Genomic DNA, 5,032 nt, shown 5'->3' with positions numbered 1-5,032 from the left:
TCTTTCTTTCTTTCTTTCTTTCTTTCTTTCTTTCTTTTCTTTCTTTCTTTCTAATATCCTTTTTCTTTCTTCCTTTCTTTCTTTGTACCACAGTTTCCTCTGTAAATTCAGTATCATAATTAGTGTGAATGACAAATAAAATGTTTGACAAGTATGCACATTGGCCTGGTGCGTTCTTTCATCAGGGAGAAAACAACTCTCAGAGAAAAAGTAACCATCAGAAAAAGGATATTGAGCGTGTATCACTCACATCATCAAAAATATCTCTGCATATCTTTTTCTTTTACTGATTTCTTTCTTTTTTAACATAAAATGGCATTTTCCTGCTATGGAGTGACCTGGCAGAAGGCCTGCTATCCAATAGAACTATCAAAATAGGACTGAAAGGAGACTTTGCAGGTACAGAAGCCTAGTAATTGCATTAGATCTCTGGCTTCTTGATTAAATTTTGATATTTCAAGGTCGTCTACAGCTCTTATTTTTCTCCCTTCATCTGTTGCCTCTTGGGTTGGATCCTTTTTGCTATTGGTAAGTTGAACCTTACTTCAGGAGCACCAAAACAGAGAGTTTGAAGTCATATTACTTATGAGATACATTGGTTGTTTTTCTCTTTAAATAAATAATGAAACAGTAGTGCTAATGAAACATTAATATGGGGGAACCAAGCTTTCAAAATGAGGAAAAAAACCAGGGTCAATATTGAAAGTTCAATCTGAAAGCCTCTGTATCTATGCATATATAGAAATATATAAAACCTTCTAATATTGGCTCTACACAATATATTGCATTATATTAAAGAAGCTTTCAGCAGTATCCTTCTACACAATAATGTATATATATAAAGATTAACTTTCATGTACTCCTCTCAGTGAAGCGAAAAACAAGCTACAATGCAAGCTGTTAAAGGTGTATTTTTTCTGTCAACTTGTCAGGTAGCACGTCATCTCTCAAATGCTAATTCATATTATCTTTTTAAAATTAGGGCCAAGACACTAAGAGAAAACAGTTACGGAATTCCAGGTACTTATGTTTCTAACCTCTTTAGAGGTTAGGACTGCTAACACATACATACCTCTAACGTGGTTACTGGTTACTCTGCTCAGCAGGACCATCTGACATTTCTTTCTGGCACAATCCCATGTTATCCTAACAATATTGCACTCATATTTTTGCAAGGGTCTACCCTACAGATTATTCTCCTTACCCTATGAAACCCAAGAGCACTTCTTTAGAGGTGGATGATGAAGTAGAGCACATATTTATTTTGTTTCTTACTTTAACACAACAGGAAAAGAAGCTCCAAATAGCGACAGTCAAAACAAAAACAAAAATATTACACCCAAGGGCATCTCAGCAGAAATATTTGTAGCTAGATTTTGAAGACTATGTAGAGGACATACCAGCAGAGTTCTCGTTTTGTATAGGAGGGTAAGGCATCAGACTGCCATGGCCATTTTAACTGGATGCACATATCCCACTGCTGCCGAGGCTGCCTGCCCTTGCGAGAAAGGCCGTGTCTTTCTCGCTTGACAGCAGCAGCTCAGGCATTTGTGCAGGCCAGCTGGACTGAAGCGAGTCCCTCCTAGCCCCAAGTCTGCCAGCTTTCACACTGGTTGTGCCATTCCAGATGGGTGGCACCGCTCTCTGCAGGGTGAAGGGAGGAAGCGTGGGCAGCTGCCCTCTCCTGCCCCACTGCCTTCCTCCCTGCCCAGGGGAGCTGGGAAGGAGGGGAACTGAGACCTCGCGAGCAGGCAGCGCACGGTCAGGGCAGCCCGCTGGGATCCCTGGGCGCTCGAGGTGGCCCTGCCATGCCTGTTTTGGCAGCTGAGAAAGGCCAGCCCCAACTCTGGCTGCTTGAGGGGGAGAAAGAGGAAAGGGCAAAGAAGGTAATGAAGACTAAGGCTGGAGGCTGCTGTTTGTGAGAGGAGGGGCTGGCAAGGGCGAACACAAAAGGTTGTTGACTTCTTGTTGCACCTCACACCCAGACTGACAGCTTTTAATGATCTTTAATTATAAAGGCCATTGTCATGGGTGTTCTCCCACACTGCTTTGTTTGACTTGCGCAATGAGGAAACAGCCATAAGCCAGGCTCCAGAGCAAAAGCAGCTTATTAAATACTATCAGCCTGCAAGGCACCGTACAACTCAACACAGATGTCCTGGAAAGACAACACAGGTGTGTTACCTTCAGTGTACATGGCATTTTCCCTCTTCTCAGTGGCTTGTCTCACAAGACAACAGGCTTGGATTAGTGGTGCAGTTTACTGTGCCCAGAAGTGACATCCCTTTTTCTGAGAAGGCATGAAAATGCTGGTTACTGGCATAGCGTGTGGTCACAGAACGGACAATAAACTCTGTATTATCTGCTCTGAGACAGACCTTGTTCACAGCATTCATAGCTTAGAAGCCTATCACCACTGCAACTGCTACGATACTGGAAGACCTTGTAATGGCACTGTGGTTTCCAGACATGACTAAAATATGACTCAGTGCAGCACTGTAAATGGGCCAAAAATACAATTTATCCATAGTCCCATACCTTTTTACAACTCTGGGCTTTTTACAGTTCTGTAAGATGATTTGAGAACATAATCTCGATATCACTTTAGGCACCCCCTCCTTCTCCCTGGAAGACAGCACCTTTTTTCACTGTTTAACTATGTTGAGGGCTCACATTAACTTTGCCACTGGGATGCCCCGTGGAGCAGAACTTCTAATGTAGGCAGGATCTCAGGGAAGGAATGTCCGAATTACAGCTCATCTCAACTCTTGCCTGCTGGGGGAGGGAGGCACAGTGTAGATAAAAGCGTGTTTAACCCTGAGGAGAAGGAAAATAAAAGCTCAGAACCTACAGGTCTTCATTGGAATGTCTAGCTACTGAATTAGGAAGCTTGTTTTCTGGTTTTAAGTTACAGGGACACCTAGAAGTCTCCCAGACTGGATTAGTCAGCACGAGTCACTGTCTGGGAATTGTTTGGGTTTGCGAGAGGAGGATAAAACAATTTAGAAAGAAAATCTAATACACAGATTTAAAACATAGCCTGCTTTCAGAGCAGGGAGGGGGTTAGGTCTGATTTGTGGGCTTTATAAAACGCTGGTTCTAAGGGTAGGAAGGCTGTCAAAAGAGAGAGAACCTGTTCCCTGCTGATGCAGATTTGTTTCCTGTAGCACGTTAAAAGTGCCTCCGGCTGTTTTACTTTGAAATGCCCCAAACACAGGAACATCTGTAGCTTTTCTGGGGAAGCTTAGACAGCAGTCTTCCTATTATCTGCTGCTGCACTTGACACGTCCTGTAAGCAGAGAAGAGAGCCTGCATTCAGGGCAGCCTGCAGTTACAGTTCCTCAGGAGGTCTCTGACATCTGAGTGTGCTTCACGCAGCCACCAAGTCTATGCCTGCTGGCTGTTTAGTCCCATTTCCCCTCTTTTTTCACACCAGAATCCCTCAGGACCAAGACCTCCCAGTTCAGAAGGCAGCTGTTGCTGTCTGCAGAGATACCACAGGTACAAACGAGGGTGCAGGTTTCCCGGCCCTAGCAGCTTAGCAGGTGCGTGCCTGAGGGGCACTGAACCCCATGCCACAGAGCCCAGCCCGGGTATTCCAGTGTCCTCTAATACCAACAGCCGCTCAACTTTTTTATAGGGCCTTCTTCAAAGGAGCCCAGCGGTCAAACTGCACTGTGTCTTTGCATCGGGTGAGCACCACAAGCATGGAAGTCCTTTGAAATTGGTTGAAAATCAGCTAATTTTCACTGAAATAGTAAAATCCCTGCGTGAAACCCCTGTGGCAAACGTCACCCTTCCTCTTTTAAATGTCTGTGATAAAGAGTTGCTCTGAAACAGGGTGATATGGGTTATTTTACGCAGGGAATGTTTCCTGTTTCACTTTTGCCATGCAAAACAGTAGCTAAATTTGCGGAGGGGGAAAGCAACTGTCCTCCTCCCTTTATTTTTCTGTTGCGCTCCCTCCTCTAACACACACATCTCTGATATTTCTCCAGCCTCCTTGCAGAACTAGGAGCCCGGTGATGTCAGTCCAACACATGTAACTTCGGGGGATACATGATCACAGCCGGTTAAATGCCTGCGTGTCCATCCCATGGGCATTATGGTTCTGGGGCCGGATGAGAGGAAGAACAGTTGCCCTATTTTGGAACAGAAACTCACATTTCAAAAACTTTCTGCACACTGCAAACATCTGTCCATGTGGTCCTGAAATAATGTTCAGTAGTATCCTTTTGAAAATGCTGAAACCAAAATGATCTTGGTTGCCAAAGGTTGGAGCCTGCCAACTTAGCTGGGAATCCTGGTCCTTCCAGGCTCCTCACTCTGTGGGAAGCAGGCAACGCTGCTCATCGGCAGCAACAGTGACACGGTGGGGGTGAGTCAGCGTGTTGCACCACAGTTTATCAGAAATATTTCCGACCAGCCCCAGGTATGAGTGGCCAAAAGCAAGCTCTTCCTCCACAGGCATTTTGGCCACTTTTCAGTGCTGTCAGGACTGTGGCTGTGAACCCATGGGCTCACTTGGGTGACCTTGCAGACCTAAGGTGTTAAAGTGGCAGATATTTTGCCTTGTAGTTCTGCCTTTCCAAATGTGTTCCCTTTAGTTTGACTTGATTAGTAAGATCACTTTGTAATGCCCTGTATACTTCCTAACCTCCCTGGGTCTTTAAGCATATCACCTGCTGGAAAATATTTGTGTCCTTTCTCAGTGTCCTGTAGCAGAGCTTGACATTTTCTGCCTTCTAAAGTCTTACATGCACCTTAATTCTCCTTAAGACACAAAATTTTTGGGTTGCACTTCTCTTAGTTCTTCCGAGGGTAAAAATAAATGAGGAGTGAATCCAGCAAAGCAGAGGTGCCTTTTACCCACAAACAGAAGGTAAGAGACTTGAAAGGCTGGCAGGCTACTCTGTTTCAATGAATAGCCTATAGCTGCATTGGTATTTGGCTTCAGCTGCTGTCTCCAGAACAACTATCTGCCAGTGTTCTTCCTCACCCCTAAAGAGGTGGCTTCTCCTCACTTATGTTT

This window comes from Pygoscelis adeliae, unplaced genomic scaffold, assembly GCF_000699105.1.
Source record: "Pygoscelis adeliae isolate BGI_AS28 unplaced genomic scaffold, ASM69910v1 Scaffold154, whole genome shotgun sequence".
NCBI lineage: Eukaryota > Metazoa > Chordata > Aves > Sphenisciformes > Spheniscidae > Pygoscelis > Pygoscelis adeliae.
This window is presented reverse-complemented; position numbering follows the sequence as displayed.